The following is a 21146-nucleotide window of genomic DNA, read 5'->3' as shown; positions in this document are numbered from 1 at the left end:
TTGTGGCGGAGGAAAAATGGCTAGATATCAGAGAGCGCATTTCTTGTGTAGGCCATTCGTCATGTACAGCTGGAATGGGAAGGGGGGAATGGATGGATGTGCAGAGGGGAGCAACAAAGAAGCAGCAGGAGAGAGGTAGTAGGCTGGGGAGTGATGAACAGTTGGCCTATCCCATCAAGGATGCCTTCTAACCTGTGCTACAAAGAGGGGCATCCATCATGCAGAGCGGGCGTCAGTGCTTTACACAAATACACATAGAAACACATTGCTCGTGTGCTGGACGCACACTCACGAAGAGGCACAGTGATCACAGCCAGGGGCTACTGCGCATCACCCAGCAGACTCTATTACACCCCAAGGTGTGGAGAGATGTGAGGAACCTTTTTAAGGTGCAGATAGGGTGGAGGACTGTGCTGCTTTTAATCTCCAACTTCATTAAACTGAGAATTTTGTGTCTGTACTTTTTGTTACATAATAATCATTGATCATTTCCACAATCTTTTTTTTTTTTCTAGCATGAACAAATACTTGAAAACACAACTTTTCACATTTGATTGTTAGTTTAAGTAACTTGTTGAAGACATTACATTGTTTTGAATCACTTCCCAGGTTTGGCTGTGCAGTACATCTAATTACTGTATAACAGCATTGTCCATTTTAGCCTCAAAGGTCAGCACTTTGAAGTTAGTTTAGAAATGTTCAACAACTTGTTCTTTGATAGCAGAAGTTGCATTTAAATGCACTGTATGAGGGCTAGTGAAAAAGAGGTTATGTGTGTTTGTGTTTTTGCGTGCAGACACACTGGCCCATGTGTTCGTATCTGTGTGTCCACATGTGCATTTTCTGTTTTAGTGCAAATTTTTTATCCTTGGAGGAAACATCTATATTTCCACTTACTTCAGGGCGAGCATTTATCTGCACACCCCTGACACTCACCCAACTGTGTGTAAAATGAGCCTTATGTACAGTATATCTTACATGAAAATGTGCATTTCACACATAAGTATGTGTGTGTGTGTGTGTGTGTGTGTCAGTGCAAATTGACACTCGTTCATCTGTTTCCTCTACGGTCGACCTGATTACGATATGGGGACACAAGTGTCGCTCCCAGCTTGGCAGATGTTGATGCTAACGCCACTCGACTGTTCACTCTTTATCATGTGGGCACATGTCAGACACCCTGCTGCTGCTGCTGCTGCTGCTGCTGCTGCTGCAGTTATGGATTAGTCTCTTCCAGCTATTGACTACTGGTGAAGCTGAAGGCTGGGAGGAGGCTGATAAAAGACACCCGAGTGTGTGTGGCACACCAGGGCCCAGGCTGTGGTTTTTATTGACTGCCTGGCCTAATCAAGAGACAGAGCTGAGGGAGAGCTTGTTTGCAGCCATGTCTTGCCTGGATTCCTTCATGATGTAGGACTGTACATGAATGCATAGGTGAGTGGGCGTGTTTGTGTACATGTCAGTGTCAGTTCAAAAAGACCCAAGCAAGGACAGAAAACAAGTACAAGAGCATGAATAAAATGCAGACAGTACATGCTTCTAGCTCTGGTGTTAACACTCTTTGGAAACATCAATTATGGTTCATTAATGTAATGGGCTTCATTCTTTTGGAAGTCACTCTGGGTAAAGTTCAGTAGTCGTAGTCAGAGTTTATACAACACCACCATACAGAATCATCACAAAATGATTTCATTGAAAGTTTGATTGAAAATGTTTATATTGAATTGGTAGGTTTTTATTCTGTTGTACAATCCTATATGTTGATGTACCCAAAAAGGAAGGAAGGTACGGGAGAAGACAGGTTGACTAGGGCTTAGGCAGCAGTGTCTGCTCTGTGTTCATGTTCTAACCAACTTTAATGTTATGGTAATAAATGTAAATGCTTGCTAATCTTCAAATTCATGAGCACAGTGGTTTTGATTGAGCTAAAAAATACTTTATTCAGTTTCTACTTTTTATTGATATTTTTGCTGTTTCAATTTGTTGGGAACTCGGACCAGTTGGATTTCAGTGCAGAGGCAGAGTTTCATGCATGTGTGTCTTCAAACAATCGGACGCCTCAGGAGTAAGGGTTTTTTACTAGCAGATTTGCAACCTGGGCTTTTCAGTGTACTAAAATTTGATGCTGTTTTTGCAAAACAAAAATACACAGAGACGTAGAAAACAAATTTAATTTTCATCCTAAAAAATAACAAATTAACACAAAATGAGTGAAGATGGGATCTATGTGCACTTGTTTAAAATCACTTGTTGCCTAGTCCACAGTCTCTGCAGAGGGTGTGTATGTTTAATGTTAGACAGATTATTTCTCTCTCAAGAAAAGTTTTACCTTCTCAGAGAACTGTTTATATAACTACAGTCTCCAGACTGTCCTCAAACCAAAGCTTCTAGTTCTGTTGATGCACCTCACGGATTTGGGATTTATTTGTAGAGACAAATGCAAAGAGAAGAAGACAGAGAGTGAGTTTGGTGGGCAGACAGAACTGACACTCTTAGTTAAGCATTATTAAAAATGGATGAGGGCATTACTTTCTTTTGTCAATAACTGATTTTGAGTTAATGAGAGAAATTAGAGCGAGGGGAGGGGAAAAACACTGATTGTACCAGCTTGGAGCATTTGTTGCCATGGAGATCATTGGGGAGGAAATTAGAAATGTGCAGATCGTGTTTGAACAGTGTTATGCATAATTGATTAAAATCATTTACAGTGTGGTTGTGGCAGTGTTAGTGATGGTAATGATGAAAAATCAATACTTCACTTTGTGGTTAATATTAAAGTGAATATGACAGGGATGTTTCTCAGTTGCATCTTAAACAGAAAGCTGCAACCCAGGTTTGGTTTATAGTGTTGTTGACCTTCATTTGTTCAGCAGCCTGCTCTTGGGATTGGTTTTCAGCTGCACAGCTGGCACATGGCACCTTTTAAGTGTGTTATAAAAAGTATGTGTGTACTGAATAGGATACACCTTTTTTAATGTGTGCAGGAATCCTTTTATCATATGTTTATTTTTGCAATAACTTGAACGTCATAAGCCATATTATTTAATCAAAACACAACTACTACACAACTTTCCAGTATATAATTATTTAAATATATTAAAATCTGCATTTAAAATAAGTATAGAAGTGACCTTACAATCACCAATACGTACATAATTCAAGGACTGACAAACTTGATCAGATGGTGTTAGTTTCTTTTATGAAAGACTTCCAGTTGTCCCTCATTTGTCAAGACAGACATTTCAGTGGGAACAATGGTGGATCAGCAGTATTTAGAGCTCCATTTCTCTCCAGACAGCAACAGTTTTAATGTTGCTACGAAATCTTGTTTTATTGTTAAGAAGCTATAAAGGCAGAATGCCTGCATTCATTTGTCCTGGTTATAACTAAAGAGAGTTTTTCTGATATATACATATAGTTTTTGTGCTTAATGTATCTTTTAGAAATCAAGTCACATAAAGCTGCAGTGTGCTACAAAAAGTGCAACTTGTAATATTTGTGGGAAGGTATTCACAAAAAAGGGGGATAGTTAAGTTTAAAAATTTCTTTAGCATCGAACATGTAAAAGTAACAAATTATTACAGTGTTTTTTATAACTTCAGGAGGATGAGTGCTCAGCCTACCACTGTGTTCTGTCCAGTGAGGAGAAAAATCAGTGAGGACAGATAATGAACATCACAGAGCAGTGAAAAAATATGTAATGGAATCCCTACAATCTTTTAATCCAGCAGAATGTCCATGGTTTAGATTTGTTAGTTCATTATGGTAGATTCTATTAGTGCCAGTGGCAGACTTCTCAGTGTCAGAAAGTGTCTTGTAATTGGTCCATAAATCCCAATTCAAATTTAAGCTGTTAACATGCTCAGAAAAAATGCCAGATTCATAAATATTAAAGTCTGTCTTACAGAAAACTGCTTAAGTTCACAGATGAATGAGACAAAAACACTTGTAGGTACTACCATTAAACTAGGATTCAGATTCAGAACTGGATTCAGATTCAATAAAATGCTATCAAACTCTATCCCTACTGAAGTTGGCAAGGATATATGACATGGTTAACATGCTGAGTTAAGGAGAGCATTTGATGCATTTCTGTCAGTATCTGAGAGCATGTCTAGAAAAAGCTGGAACAGAGGCTGACTGGAATTTCAGAAATGGCTTGGCTCTGACTCCTGAGATCTGCAAAGGATGTGACTACACAAGCCTGTGTGCATTCAGTCATGTGTCATATGTCATACAGACAGCTGTGCGCTGATGACCATAAATGACGCTCATGGCAAGCATCCACAAAACAAACCTATTCAAGAAAAAAACTCAATATGCATATAGAAGCAAACTGAATTAACTGATGCTGAAGTTCAGTCTTTGGACCTTACGCACGGATGTGGCAGTGTGTCTCTTACAGTCTCTTTCCAGGTATCTGTTGCTTTGTCTCTCTCTCTCTCTCTCTGCTTTCCCCACTATGCGTCTTTCCCTGTTTGTGATATTGCCTGCCTCCCAGTCAGAACCCTGTCTCCATGGTGACGGGGTGTCCATGCCACTGTCTGGCATCAGCACTCCAGAGATTTGCTGTTTGTTGGGCTTGTTGCCAAGCCTGCCTCTTTGCAGGTGCCAGTGTTTTGTACACTGGAAAACTGTTGAATCCATGGCTGACATGCAGTAGTGTTTGTAGGTATTGTTAATTAGGGAAGACATTTTTTTTTTTTTACATTAAAATGCACAAACTGACCAAACGTGTAGATAACTGTTTGCTGTGCACGGTCACAGAGTCATATACAATTACACCATGCGTCTGTATACAGGCCTTACTGTATTTTCTGCTACAATATTATAATAACATTTTTAGTGTGGGTTCAGTTTTATCCACTTGATCCACAGGTCTATGTGTGTTCCATTTATTGTGCAGTAAATTACCTCACCAGTGTTTTTGTCAAGTCACATAAAAATGCCCTTTAGCTAGATAGGATCAGTAGGCCTTCAATTTGTTATACCAATTTAAACACGGAAAGTTTATGTGTTGAGTTTCTTGAGTTTTCAGACATTTAGTGCTGTTATTTATGCAGCTCAAGTTTGAAAGGCATGTTTCTCATTTCCTTAAAAGAATCAAATTAGCTGCAAGTATTCTGTTTACTCATTCACATTTAATTAATGGATTATGTGTATCCCCACTTTGGGTGTAGCAAAGATTACTTTCAACAATATGAATTGTCAATATCTAATCTTAATATTGTCAATCTAATGCAATGTGCGACAATATTTCTCAAACATGGAGCTCGTGTGGTAGTTGATGAAGGCAATATAAAGTCTATAGTCCTAGTGTGTCTGCCTTCCTAATGAGGATATAGCAACATCTTAGTTCGGTGGCAGTAGTGACAGATTTCTGTCACACTGTAGATAAAAGGGTGTGTTTGATATTGACTCCATGACATTATCACATCCTCATCAACACACACAGAATGTCTTTGTGTGTTGAAATGAACACAGTTTTATTTGTATGGCTTTGACTTGGAACGGAGTTCTTTGAATTTCAACATCCCCCCTGTTTACTTTGTCTTCAGGGTCTTCCCTGTGTTATTGTCTTTCTCGCTCTCTCTTCCCAAATACACACATTTTGTATGATGTAATTTGCATCAGCTTCATAATGTGAGCTGCATAGATAAAAAAAAAGGACAATTTCCCTCTCATTAGAATCACAGTTCCAATTCTGACATGAATGAAGATGACCTGACTCTCTGTGACTCCTCCATCTGTTACATGTTTGTCTCTATGCCCTCCCTTTTCCTTTTTAACTTTTACACTGTGTACGCTGTCACTGCTGTCATCGTCTGGTTATGCAAAAAATACAGTCTTTGTAATATTCTCTTGGGTTAAAATGTATGTAAAGCTGCATGAGAAGGATGCACAGATGGGATAATGAGTCATATACGGTTAGAAATGTCTCCGTTTCATTCAATTAAAAAGACTTTGACAGACATGCATGTGTAGTTTGTTCAGTTAGGTACCTTTATAAATGTTGGTTAGAGGTTTTAAGCTGTGAAGATTCGCTGCTGTTTGCCTTATATGATAGTAAATTGAATATTGGAGTAAATCAAGTGTGCCATAAAATTATTGCATTGATGATTAGGATCTGCTGCTAACTTTAACTGTATTTTTAACTATACAATGCACTAAGCCAAAGAAAAATGAACCTATGCTAAAATCCTGTCCTTAAGGGTGAAATCAGCAGGAAAAACATGGCATCTATTATGTCTAGTCTGTAGTGACAGTATGTTGAAAGGTGTGGGATAAGGCTCTGTTGACATGAAAATTGGACTTGTTCCTGTAATAGCAGATTATGAGGTTGGATTGGCTACAATAGCTGAATGCAATTTTTGTCACAAAATAGCAATTGTTACCAAAGAGCTGAAATTCATTCCTCCATTACCCACAAAGCTCCATTATGTGCTATTCTCATAGCTGTTTTATGCTGTCAAAACATGGTACTGCAGCTCAAACCTTAATGCCGCCATAGGTCAGGGTCATGGATTGATGGGTACTCCAACTACAATAAACAAAGTCAGTTTTTGAATATGTACGTCACAAAAACACATAGATGTATTATAACTTGGACAGGAAGTAACAATAACATTTAATATATATTCAGTTTTTCATTTAACTTTATAATGAATATGGTCACAAATTTCATTATTACTACGGTTGGATATACTCAGTATTATCTTATAATTGCCACTGTTCTCATTGCGGGCCTTAATATATTCAATAGTTCCTTCCCTGTCATTATCTTAGTCAACAACATCAATAATACCATTATTACTGTCACTCATACCATGGATTTCTTTTCACTTGCTGACACAAATAAATATACGCTGATGTCAAACCTCCATCTCGACAATGGGAGGATGGGGATTTATATCATACCAATAACAAAAAGCGTGTGCGTGCATCTGTTTATGTAGACATATAGTGTGTACATAGTATACAGTAGACATGCCCAAACATTTATTAAAACATTGGCCGTCGGTCACCTTGATGCTGTCATCTCCTCCCTGCACACTGACAGGTCCAGCTGTGATCTCTGTCTCTCCCTCGCTGTGTCTCCTTCCCCACCCCCCCCTCCATCTCCTTCTTGCATCAACTCAGTGTGCGATTAGTTACCTAAGCACCTCATTATGCATGTTGCAGCTCTACACGCTTCATACTGTGACATGCTCAGATTGTTAATGGTAGAAAATAGTATGTGGAGGGTGGTGGATTATGGGTGGATAGTGATCGCGGTGTTGTGGGGCGGGGGCGTTCTCCTCCATAAATCAAGTGTGTCAAATTACAAGATTGTGTTACATGATTAGCATCTACATAATGAGAGGAGTTCATTAGCCTCCTTTATTAGCCGTGATTGGGCTTTCCGGATGCCATGTCGGAAAAGCTTACAGAGGTTATATGCATATATGTTTATTAAGGTGATGGATTTGGTGACTGCATTGCAAAGGTGCAATAGTCTGTGTGTTTTGTGGTTTTTGATATTCGCTGAAGTACTTCAGTATGTGTGTTTAAAACAGTGAGATAACCAGTGTGAATGCACATAAATGCTTGTATGAAAAGGTGTGAGTTCATATGTTCCTTCCCAGAGCACACACCCCAGCCCCCATCTATGGAGCATCTGCTGAGTTCAGTGTGTGTGCCCACCTGCCCAGCATGCCAGTTCAATCCACTGTCACTCAATCCATTTATTTGTATAACTGCAACGTCCTTTGTTCAGTATTTGGAGCACGTGTATGCAGCTTTCATCATACCTGACTATCCTTTGAAAACCTCAGAGGGTTAGCCTCTGTAAAATCTCCTCTGGGATCACTGAGGATTTTCCCTGAACTCTTCAGCAAGCATTTCACTTCTGTTATGTATTCTGGTATATTATTGGTTGTGCTTTCTGTGTCTAATTGCTGCACTGTGTTGAACTTGCAAAACATGTGTACAGTATATTTCTTGGTGATAACTAAAAAATTATTTAAAAATTATTATTAAAACAAAATATTTTTTCTGCTTATTATGTTGCATGTGATGCATTAAACTTTTCCTAAAACATTCAAATGATGGTTGGTATCAACTCTACTTTTCTGGCTTTGTAACTGGAGCTGCTCTGAAAATAAAGCAGCTAAATACCAGTGTTCTCACATTAGCATGGTTTGGTTTAACCTGCATTATGTACAGTGTTAAATCTTGAGTCTATGCAATGTAGCCTCTAATACTGACATATGGGCAAAAGTACCGTATTTTCTCAGGCTAATTTAGACACACCGAAGTGACAAATATATGTTTTATTCTGTTCAACAAAGCTGTTTTTTGCTAAAAGTGACTCTACTTTATTATAAAAAGTATATCTTTTTCAAATTCTTTTCAAAGTAAAATGTGAATAGATCTATATTTATTTAGTATGTCTTTTTAGAATGATACCACACAGTTAAATTTATTGTGCAAATGTACCATTGGAAGTTATTTTTACAATGGTTCTTACAACTGTAGTCTTAATGTATTTGCTCCTGATTACCCACTAAGATCGTGAACATGGGTATAACCCTAAATCGTATTTATGGTTCTGCTGCAGGGACTAGTCAAGTCAAATCCATCTTTGTATCCCACGAAGACACACTATGGTTCTGGTTCTGTGGGTTTACAACCAGAAGAAAATATGTCTTAAGTTTATATTACTCTTTTCTGAGGAAAAACCTTTCTTGCCTTTCATTGTGTGCAGATACCCATATTTCGTTCAGCACCGCAGTGCTATGTTTGCAAGATGTTATTTACTTTTTCACAAACATACATAAACAAAAAGGGTTCCATATTTACTGCAGTACAGACACACACACAAACACATATTCCGTAAGTGCTCTTTGACCCCTTTCACCTCTTTGTTTTTGTCTCTCCCTCTCGGTCCGTCAACAATATTGTGAGTGTGTGAAGAGGATGTGAAGTGGCGAGGCATGACCCTTTCTTCCCCCTTGAGTGCACAGACACACACACTCACACACACACACACACAATTGCGCACACTCTGGGCTTGTATCTTGCCCGTCTTATCCTAGTGGTATTGAGGTGCTATCTCTCTCTAACCTGTCAAGGTTGTCAGTTACTGATGGATGGCAAACAGATAGGGTGGAGGGAGGAACAGGAGCACCAGGACGTAAACAATACTTTCTTTTGCAGCCTGCTTCCACACACGGCTGTGTGGTGATGGTGGAAGACATATTCGTTGTTCAACAACTGTTTCACGTGGTCAGTTTTCCAGAACCAAAATGGCTCAACTGCTTGGTGTGCTCTGTCTCTATCACCCTGTTCTGACATTACAGAGTTTTAAAAGATTTTAGGAAGTTGTTCGTTTTTGATGTGTTTGTAATGTCTTTGGATTTACGTTGCCAAAAGCCTTGACGTTTTTCACATCTGTTGCCCCTGCCAAAGGCATAACATCCAATTAGAATCTCCCTCTAAACTAAAGTTATGTTGGAAAAGTTTCTGAAGCACTGATAAAGTGAGTAAGTGCCGTATGATTGATGATTCATTGATGAATAATTGCAGGTGACTTTCACCAGTGACTCTGAGAAAAAATATATCTTTAACTGATTTACATCAAAAGTCAATTGGCAAAGCAGTAAATCTGACTCAACCTAATCAGAACAAACTTCACATCAGTGACTGACATCAGATGACAAATATAAAGTGACTGTGCTGTGTGGGTGCCAGTAGAGCTAATAAGAAGCATTAGATTCATAAACCGTAACTTCCCCTCTGTGTCCAAGGCCTCCACCGTAGGACTTCTACAGGTTACAAGAAAGGGACAGTCACTCTGTCCATCATTTCAACAAACACATAGGCCTTGATTCTTACTAGAGCAGAAAGAAAAAGAGAGGAGGCTGGAGAGATAAAGTGCAACAAGGTGAAAGATGTAAAGCTATGTGTGAATTTATGCTCTCTCATGTACATACCTATGAAAACATGATTCCATATCCAACATAGATATTCAATCAGATGTGTGTGTTTGTATGGGTTTTGTATGAGTACACATGTGTTTACATGGGAAGCTCTCAGGGAACAGCACCCGGGGAGCCATACCTGTTATTTATGATGCTGAGCCCCTCTGTGAGGTCAGTGCACACTATGTTTCTGAAATGTAATTATGTGGCAGTTGGTGAGGTGTGGATCTGGCAATTTATAGGTGACTTGGTCCTAATTGATGGCAACTGAGCAATTGCATCCAGTGCACACATACCCCCACATGCCCAAGGCCCTGGTGTAGATTAGAATAAATGAGGGATAGCGGTACAGAGGTTTAGGTGATGAGTGCATGGCACAGTACAAGGAGAGGGCAGTGGGGATATTCTATATGTGACTGATCTGCCTGCTGATGCTGCCTGTCAAAATCAGGGTTGATAGTATAGACTGGAAGCTAATCAAAGTTTTATAGGTTCACAAATCGCTGTTTTAGCCATAAAGTATGGCCACTTCAGCCATGGTATTGCAGCTGCTGTATCATACAATATCGCCCATACCGAAGTTGTTGTCTGGGTGGAGAAGGATTAGTTGTTTCTGTTTCCAGTTTACCTTAGAAATGTTAAACCTGAAAACATCCTACAAGGCGTCCACTCACCTTATTCTTAGAATGGCATGTAGCTTGAGAGCTTCAAGGTCACTTGCTAGAGAACATATGAGGACCAATTCAGCATGCTGAAAGGGCACCGGCCTAGCTGGGATTGTTTTTCTGTGTATGTTATTAACTGTGAATAGAGATTAGGATTGTTTCATTTAGGTAATCTGGCCCAGGAGTCCCCAGCCAGCAGTGGTCGGGAGAGATAGAGGAGGATAAATTGGTAATGTCTTATAATGAGTAGCTACAACAGGCATGCTTTGGCCCCAACCAGACAAATAAGCATGCAGTCGCCCCATTGCCTTCTCCCTCCATTGTGACAGGGCCCAGAATGGGAAATCATTTTTCCATTTATTTTTTAATCATTTTCTCAATTTCCCCCTCCCTACCGTCCATGCCGAAAGTAATTTAATCTGTGGGCCACTTCAAAAGACACAATTTTGTGCGCATGCTCACACCTTGCCAAATAACACACATTGCATCTGTAGAGTTGGGTGCACATGCAGGCACACTTCTCCCCTTTTCTTCAGGGTGTGGTGTCATTTATGGGAGATATGTCCTAAAGCTATTTTCTCCCTGTGTACTAAATGGTATTTACTTCAGATATATGATATCCCTCGAATGCTATCAGTGGCACAGCCATTTACGTGACAAGGGAGCAGAAAAGAAAACTGGAATCGATGCCTGGGAATCATCTTGGAATATGTTTCACATTAACTTTGGCATGAATGAAATATGTTTGTTGTCAACCTAAAAAAAAAGGTTTAAAATAAAACCATGCTGGTTAAAAAACAAAACCCTTTGAACTACATGAAGCAACCACACTGTGCTTTTATCATGAAGCCATAGTTGACACTAGCTTTGCAGCTTAACAGTTTGCCTGCATTCAAAGCACAGCAGCAAATCCCATCAAAACGTATGCCTTTTCCCTCCCCAGCAATCTAAGTGGAGAGGTGTCTCTCTGCCTGCCACCAAACACAAGTTTGCTTGGACTCTGAAGATTTTTGTTTACCCTATTTATGGTGGTGGTAGCAGTATAGACAGTGCAATGACTAACGATGAGCAGTGCCCCTGTAATTTTCTGAATACATGTATCTATGTAGCACACTTCCAGAGGCTAAATCATTTCTGCTGACAAATAATAAAGAGAGGTGGGGAAATGTAGGCATTGGCCCATAAATATTTAAGGACTGGAGGATTATTACAGAGTTGGGTTTTATGGGAAGCTTCAACACTATTTGTAGTGGCTTGGAGGGATTGAAAATGTCTGCCAGTGTGTGCATTTGTGTTGCCTGATGTGTCAAGCTTCATACATTTTACCCACTTATTTGTGTTGATGAGTTTGCTTATTCTTTTTATGATGTCTTCAGACATCTTGTCACTGCACGTCACGACCTCACTGTCTGCTTGATATATTTGTGTGATCTCCAGCAAACCCTTTTTCTTGTTGTGATGGAATGTCTTTTCAAGTGTTTTCACAATTTTGACCCCAACGAGCACCAGAGCCGGACTAGTAAAAACAAAAGAACTACATGGAAACTGCTTTATTCTCATAGTTCATTTTATTTTGTTTGTCATTTATTCTCTTTTTTATAATTGTATTGTCACCAGTAAGTCATTAATGATTAACAATATTGAGCCTGATAATAATGCTCATTAGCTAAAAGGTTTGTAATATTTACCTGATATTTTACTAAGAGAGGCATAAACTGTGTACAAAATCAGCCTGATTGTTTTATATTTTTGAGAAATCCCAGCATGCCCTATGCAGTCATTATTCTCATTCAGCCCACTGACCCTCTGCCACTCCCAGTGGTACACACCAGCTTTTGCCCTCCTCTTGGCTTCTGTTGGTAGGTGGATGAGGAAAAATGACTGTGACATTAGCTATTGATTCCACATTAATGCATCGTGCTCCAATGCTGCCCCAGACACATTGATTTCTATTTTGGTTTTCACTGGACAAAACAAAAAAAGGTGAGGCCTGTTCTGCCTTGAAAAATGTTTTTTTAAATGCTTACCAGCTCACAGCTTGGTGTTTTCCTTTAGCTGATGGCATCTTGCATGACTAGATTTTAGCTAAGCATGCAAGTGGGGAGTCAAATGATTTTTCTCCCTTTCAGCTCGTTTTCTGCAATGACCAGTACACCAAAATGGTTTGTAAAAAGCTTTACATACTAGCTTAGAGACCTCCATTATCAACCACGTTTTCATAGTAGTTGAAAATTCACAAAAACACATCCTGCATGAGAGATAAAACATAAGAGGAGCAGGAAAATTCCTCGAATCTAAGCCAAATTTTGAACACTGCATAATGTGCCACCCTTCAGCTGTGAAAGCCTTTTTGCATATGTTCAAATAATTAGCTGACATTCTACTAATGAGTTGTGTAGCTGCTCTGGTAGTATCATGGTCTTTGTTCAGCATCTGGCTGGTTGGGCACCTTTCTTCCTGATGGCTGGTGGAATGGTCACGCCAGGGTGGACACATGAGGATATGCTAGACAGCGGTCTCCAACTCTGCCAGCTTCTCACTTGGTCAGCTCATTGACTGGTTGGGGTGCTGGTGATTTGGCAGAGTCTAAACACCACAAGACTGGAATTTGCTAAATGTGTTTACTACTGTCTCTTCAATTAGTAGATTGTATTCTATTTATTTACATACTTTAGTGTTACAGTAAGAAAGCAATGCACCTTACTGCAGTTGGAATCCCATTGATTACAGTGGAAATGTAAAGTTTTCAGAACTGGACAGTCACATAGCCATTTACAGGAAAGCTAAATCAGAAGATATGTTTTTGTCTGGCTGATTTTAAAGTACTGCATGATACTCACAAACATAATAGTAATGCTCATCCAGCCTGCCAAATTGTGTACATCTAATTCACTGAATCCCTGTTCTGAATGTCTAATTCCCAAATTGGATGAAATTGTCAAATGATTGTTATTGGCAGAACTCATTATAAACTTGTTTACCATGCAGTTGCTGCTGATCTTACTCTCCATGTTACTTCCGTTATATTTCCAGCTATAGTTAACCTTTAGCCATAGAAACTGCATTTGGAGAGTAACCATTTTCCAGCAGCACTGTTTATAAATTTTTCTTCTCATTGTTCATGAATATTTATACAGACGTTTACCACTTGGTTGGCTGTAAACCACATCATTCAGGAAAAGTGGCAGAAATGCAGCTGGCATTTTTTTGAGCTGATCACTGCATATATCTGAGATGCCTCTCAAAAACAGCCATGGCTGAAATACCACAGAGCTGTGACAGATTTAGGTGAATACCCCCCATCACATCTGATATACTGTACAGAATATAGATATGTATTGATAAATGTTTGTGACATACTTGGGGGTGTAAACCAGTTATCTGCAGATTAAAATTTGTGTTTCTACTCATGGTTATCAAAACAAACGCAGCTGTAGGTGTCAACGAGTGAAATTATTGTCAGTCTGTGAAGTGCACAATCCTGAACCTCCTGGGCAGTGGTGACATTGTTTGTGCACATGGGAGTTTGTCATTGTGTGTTTATGAGGGAGAAACTGTGCAAAAGTGGAGTAGAGTAGAGACTGATGACTAAAAACAGGGAGTGCTTACTCACAAACCCTCCTGCGCTCATCCCTTGCTCATAAAGCTGCCCTCCCAGTCAACCATGCCAAAACCACTAAGTGTCAGATTTTAGGAAAGCACTTGACATGTATGTGTCTGTTTTGTAAAGGAAGGAAGAGAATAAATGTATCAATATCTAAAAAACACATTTTAGACTATTTTAGGATTTTTTATAGCAGGTGCATAGTTCTCAGAGCTTTAAAGGACAGTGCCCGCTCTTCACTGTAAGCATTAGCTAAATTATATCTTTTCCTGTGTACACACACACACACACACACACACGTACATGCATACACCTTACTCTCACTTTCAGGTGGTTCTTAGATCTCCCTCCATTCTCTTGCCTGAAATTTCAGCTCAAAGATAGCTGAACACCACTCAGTGTGTGCTCCGAACATCAGCTGCTGTACATTTGAATTCTATCTTTGTGGCACAGAAGAAACTCAGTCCCTCTGTCTGCCTCACAGTCCTTGTCAAGTGTGTCCTGCATCTTGAATGCTGACAGCTGGATTCATTCACCGAGAGCTCATTGACTGTGTTTCTGATCTGGCTAATAAAACAGGTGTATTTTTACAGAGGAGCTTTTTTTTTTCTAACATCGCCTTGTCACTGCATTCCTACAGGGCCGTTGTACACTGTAACTTAAAAGGCCTTGGATACATTGTGGTGCCGACAAAGCTGCCGACCTGTTGTTTGACAAATGTAAAAAAGAATTTTCTACACTTCATTATATTGAAGGTGTAGTGCAATAAACATACACTGGAAAATTGCAGTATTATGAACTGTCTGTTTAGGGAATGGATATTATTATTATTATTATTATTATTACGAATTATTATTTGTGTCATACTGAAGGGTGATGATCAGTGTTACAGTGCTACAGCCTTTCTGTTTTGCTGATGCTATGTTTAGGCATGTGTTTATACAACAGCTTCTTTCCAGCCTTTTCTTGCCCAACTCTGGTCTCATGATTTCTTTTGAAATTTCTCCATCTCACGGCTCATTTGGTTGTATATGCAGTGCTAAATGTGATCAGGTGCTGAATCCATTTCACTTGCCTCATATCTGGGGAATTTATGGCATTGGTGCTTTTAAGCTCAACTGATGAGATGTGAGTTTTTGGATGGGATGTCCATGGAAGGGTGTGACAGTAAGAAAAAAGAGCAAAGAAATCGGGAGGGGAAGGGAAGGACACACTGGAAAATAAATACAGGGATTAGGGAAGGATTTATGTATGTTTTTCTGGAATAGTGAAAGGGAGTTGTAGGAGGAGAAAACATGTCATGGGGGAAATACAGCAAGAGCAGAGATGATGGAGAGAATGCAGAAAGAGATATAAAGTGAGAGGGGTGATGATTTTGATGATGATGCATCCCCAGCTCTGTTGATAAAAAGAGAAAGAGAGAAATGGACAGGGGGAAAGAAGGAGGAGAGGAAATGTCCACGCAATTACTGTGGCTGCCAGAAAGAGGCTAATCAAATGGCACTTGGCACACTGGGCCTCTGCTCCACGCAGCTGGTGGAGGAGGGAGAGAATGGGCTTTGACAGCAGGGAAAAAAGACGGGAGGGAGGAAGTGAGGGCTGCAGAGGAGAGGTTGCAGGGATGCAAAGGAAACCAGCTTGTAGGGATGTGAAACACAGGCAGTCTTGTATACAGGGCACGGAAGTGGGAAGATGGTTAGTGTAGAGAATGGGGCACAAAATAACACGTCGCTCCATGTGGCTATGACGAGAGGACTCAAGGAGAGATGCAGGGATGCTGGTGTGGAGAGCAAATGGAGGGAAATATGACATGCCAGAGAGCAAGAGTGTGTGGGTGTGGAGGTAGGGCATTGGAGATGTCACAGACACAGGACATTTCTTCTTTTTGATGGCCTGCTACATCTAGTATCACCAATTACACTCATATGTATGCTGAATATTCATATCATATTATTTAGATGTAAATAATGCACCAGTATTTGTATTTACAAACACTACATGCACGTGTGTATGTGTGAAAACTAAAACTGCACTAATGTGTCATATGTGAAATTGCAAATAATATTCCCTTCTTTTAATCAGGCACGTCATTTTTAATTTGCTAGGCAGTGTGATCTGGCATTTTTAGAATGTGTGCTAGTGCAGTGTTAGCAAGTGTGTGTTTGTTTATCTGTGTGACTGACTCAATCACAAGAGCAGAGTTTAATAGAATAAAGAGAAAACTTGGACGATCAAAGCAGAGAGAGAATCCTTGCTGGCACTCGGCAGCAACAAGATGGCCAGTCAATGCTAATTTCAATAACTCTTTAATTACTAGTGTCAGAGCTTCTTTGGATCAGTTTGCGCTGTGTGAGCAAGAAAGACAGAGAAGGAGGGCAGGCGGTGAGATAGGGGTTCTCAGTACTAAAATATTAATGAAATATGAATGATGGAGGTTACTGGAGGTGAGAGGAGGGGGGTGCTTCAGATGAGAGGATACGGGAAGAAAACAGTGAATCTTTTCTAATATTGATGCTGTGAGTTTGGTTGTAAGGGGAAGAGAGATGAAAGGTTAACATCTTTCTCAGTTAGGCAAATAGTTTCCCATTTCAACTCCCAAATGAACACAAGCTTTTATTTTAAAAATTTCTTTTTCCTTTACACCCCTCTGCTCTGCTCTTCTCTTTTCTCTTCTCTTCTCTTCTCTTCTCTCATTTTAGGGAATACCTTGCATTATAACATATTCCCTTCCTTCACACTTGTGCAACCCCAGATGCAAACAAGCATAAAACTGTTTAATATTACTCAAAGTCCTCTTCCCACTGTAAATTAAACTAGATGTGCTTAAATAATGAGGAGATAGGCAGCTTGCAGAATCGTTTTTTTACCCTATTCTGAACATCTTGCTGGATAGAGGCCCAAAAAACAACAAAGCAGCAAATAGGCTATTTGATCGCTCTTCTCCCTGCCCTCTCTCCCCGACCACTGAACTACAGAACCTATTACATCAGAGCAAAGAACAACTCCTTAAACTATAATTCATCACTCTCTTAAACTGTAATTCTCAATCTCTTCAAAGTGGATGACACAAGATAGTGTTTCTCTTCTTCATATAAGGGCTTTCTTATTGCTTCTCCACCTTCAAAACTCACAAGCATAATCAGAGTTTGTATTTTACTATTAAACCACTATGCAATCTCAGTACCAAAGAAAATATACAGATATATTGCTCTATATCTGGTTTGCCCTTTGTTTTTCCTTCCTGTCCTCTCCTCTCACAAAGATCAAGATAAGTTAAGTAGGAATCCCCACATGGTCCATTCTCCAAATGAAAAGAAGAGCATCGTAGCATACTGTGGAGCAGCAGATGCTGACTGCCCTGAGTGGGAGGCCACTAACCAACACTAACAGACTGATCTGTGTTGTCCTGGAGCATTAACACTGGAATTTTCCAGGGTTGTTGCATCTTGTGATGAGCTGCTTTTATTTATCTAGTAAAAACAGACTTAGTAGACTTCATTTAAACCAGCAACAGAATATAGTGCATTAAGACATGAACTCTCTCTGAGCCAAGCATCAGTTTACAACTACTATCCACTGATTTTTCCTCATTATTCCTTCATTAATCACTAATTTGGGAAATTAAAATTTGAAATGTAAACTATCTAAGTATAAGACCACAACAGAATAGTAAAAATGCAATTGCTGACTGAATAAAAGCTATTTAATAACAGTAACAAAATCATTTGTATTTGTTACTTCCAGTCCAGGCTTGGACTCATGGTGGGACTTGTCCTCAATTCAACATGTGTACCCCAACTATACTGTTGTTACTTAAATAATGGTAACTCTGACCACACTTATATTTTTACAATGAATATCCCATGAATGTTTGCATATTGCACAGCAATACACTGTCACTGTCTCCTTGCTCGAAACAATGGCTGGAGTTGTCACAGTACACCCTGTGGTGTCAGACGTACCTTATCTTTGTAGCTCTTCATTCAAGGTTAGCTAGCTGAGCCTCAGGGAACACTTCACATGTGTCAGCATAAAGAGTTGTGACATTGACACAGGAGTAACAGCAGAGTCACGTCTTCTGCAAGGCTGTGATGGGGCTGCTCTCACATTAAGGGAATAGGTGGAATGTGCAGAACTGTAGTTGCCAATGCAAAACAAACTTGGGCAAGAATTCTTCTGTTTTGTGTATGCATGGAAGAAACCTAGCAGGCTCTCTACATACCCACAGGCCCGAGGAAACGCATACATACTGAAGCACACATAATAATAATCAGTGACTGGCCACAGTACTGTGCAGAGGAAATGTTAGTGTGTGCAGAAACAGCATGCAGCAATACTCGTATAAGCCCACAGATAGTCATGGAGAGGCAGGGAGTGAGACAGATAGGGCCTGATGTCTAATTAACTTATTGCCTTCAGAGGATGTGTGTGTCCTTAAATCCGAGGCAAGTGATGACTGGAGAGCAGGATAGGAGTGTGTCTGTGTGTGTGTGTGTGTGTGCGTGCGTGGTGGGAAGACACAGAAGTAGGGGGCTGCAGTGATGCAGAGATGGACAGTGCTGAGACATGAAAAGTACTACAGTAGCTCATATGTAAGCATTGTTAAAAAAAAGGTATGTGTATATTTTAAATGTGGGTCAGCTGTCCCAGTTGTCACCAGGCTTTTGTGTATCACAGCAGCTTCTTTCCAAAAACTGCAGGATAGAAAGAAAGAAAGAACAATACAGTGGAGTGTGATCTTGTTGCTGGCTGTGCTAATCATTTTTCCTTTGTTAGCAGCAGTTCTCAAGAAACAATAACTAAATACCTAAAGAACCGATTAGAAAACATGCCAGAACTCTTGTACACACAAATTTATAGAGTGATAAAGAGGGTCCTGCTCCTCCACAGGCAGAGTTCTCCAAAAAAAATTCAGACATGGAAACCTGAGCCAAGCGTTTCAGGGGAGAACTCTGCTATGTGAATCTTGTATGCTATGCAAACACCTGATGGGTGTTTGGTCACATTATAGGTTTAGACTTTTTTGGAACTGATATTACCTGCATTGCCACATTTAGAGTATTTGCTCATGGACCTGTTTTGTGAAAAAAAGCAAGGACAGGCTGATATGACTGCAGAAGTCTGCAGAAATCTCTCTGTGTAAGACTGAAAAACAAACTTGCACAGACACAGAAGACAGACACGAAGAGAAGGAGAGGCACGGGTAGGGGGAGTCGGTGAATTAGAGCCTTTAATTAGACCAGACATAGAGTGCTGTCTGCGTGATACACACAGGCTAGGCCTAAAGGGAAAAGAATAAGGGGAAAGTCACTTTCAAGCCTGACTAATATAATGGAGGCCTCATGGGACCAAACAGGGGGCTCGTTTTTTTTTTCTTATTTCTGTGTGTGCATGTGTCTGTTCATCTTAACAAGTTTCCCTGTATTCAACCTGTTTCAAGGTTGGCTCAAACAGCTGAAGTCATCACTGCGAACCATGAGGTTATTGTGTGACTTTTTGCCATTATCATCCTGAGCACCCGTACAGGCGCACACAAATAGAGCCTCTTGCTAAGCCTGGTGTCATATCAGTCTTGTGTGGCTAAGCAGGCTGTTCACTGAGTTGTGAAATTGAAATGCAGCCTCAGTTATTAGACAAACAGCCCATCACCCATACTGCTAGTTCACTGTCAATAGGCACTGTAGCATCAACTAACATCACAACTCATTTGTTGATTAGAACAAGCTATGTGTTATGTTTATGCATGTGCGAGTAATGATGTGAGTTTAGACGTGTGTGTGTGTGTGTGCACATGGATGCAAGCAGTTGATGATGATGTTTATTGTTGTTTGTTAAAGCTGGCAAGTAAAGAAATCACTTGATTTGAAAATTTTGTTGCTTAAAATGCTTTTTGTGAATAGGAAACCAGTGAGCTGGGGGTATGATAAGATCATCAACATCAAATTGTGGAACAACCAAATCATGATTGTGAGGACTGTGAGGAATCCTGGTGGTCTAGTAACATTTCAGAGTTAACACCGTGCTATAACTAACAGTACTGAGCTCAAAAATCTGTGTTTTTGCATGGCCCAAACCAAGTCAGCAGTAGAGGGAGAACTGAGGGGCCTGTCTTAGAGTGGTATACTCCTACCCTGCCTTGACAGCTTGAGGGGGAGTGTTCTGATTAAGTTAGAGAAGTACAGGCAAGAGGGTGATGATTAAAACGCTAAAGAAGTATGCAAGAAATTGTTCTGAGAAACAAATTATTTGTGCAGGCGAAATTTGTTTAGCAGATGCCACAATTAAAATTTAATTGTCATAATCCTACAGCTACTATATGTATTGTGTCTTTCAATTTACATAATGCACATTTGTCAGGGAAGAATTTTCTGCAGGTTAGTGTATGAAAAACACACACACACAGAAATACATACATATTTGATTTCAGAAATGGTAGCTGTCAAACCAACAGCAGATGTGCATTGTGTGTCTCTGAGTAGGTGAGTAATTGATGCTTTTCAGACTGTTCGTTTACTGTTGCTGTTTGCCATTTTATTTTAAACCTACTTTTAAAGAATTAAGCATCACTCATTCATTTCTACGAGGGAATGGATGGTCTTATAGTGACATGTTCCAAGTTGCACTGATTGAAGTTGTTTCTCAGAGGCACAATAACTGTATATGTGTTGGTGGAGACAAAAGCATTTCTCATTCATTTTTCTTCCTTAAACTTTGAATTATGGGGAAAGTAAACCCTACACAGAACTTCATTTTTTTCTCTCCTTTGTATTTGTAGTGAAATTTAAATGACCTTAAGGGGTTTCATGAGACATTTAATGGAAAACACTAACCTATTGCATTCTCATAACTGTTTAAAAGCAAAAGGTTATATGTTCTTCTCTAATCCAATATTGGGAAGCAGTTATCTCACCTAGC

The 21146-nt window shown here is 39.7% G+C and overlaps 1 protein-coding gene across 1 annotated transcript in view; it reads left to right on the top strand.

Moving 5' to 3' along the window:
* Window positions 1–1364: 1364 nt before the first annotated feature.
* nrxn2b (neurexin 2b) overlaps window positions 1365–21146 on the top strand; it is a 368462-nt gene continuing 348680 nt past the window's right edge. The window contains exon 1 of the mRNA XM_026328570.1: window positions 1365–1434. The gene's annotated coding sequence lies outside the window, so the exon portion shown is untranslated. The remainder of the gene's footprint in view (window positions 1435–21146) is intronic.

The sequence above is a fragment of the Mastacembelus armatus genome, chromosome 18 (genome assembly GCF_900324485.2).
Source record: "Mastacembelus armatus chromosome 18, fMasArm1.2, whole genome shotgun sequence".
Classification (NCBI taxonomy): Eukaryota; Metazoa; Chordata; class Actinopteri; order Synbranchiformes; family Mastacembelidae; genus Mastacembelus; species Mastacembelus armatus.
This window is presented reverse-complemented; position numbering and strand designations above follow the sequence as displayed.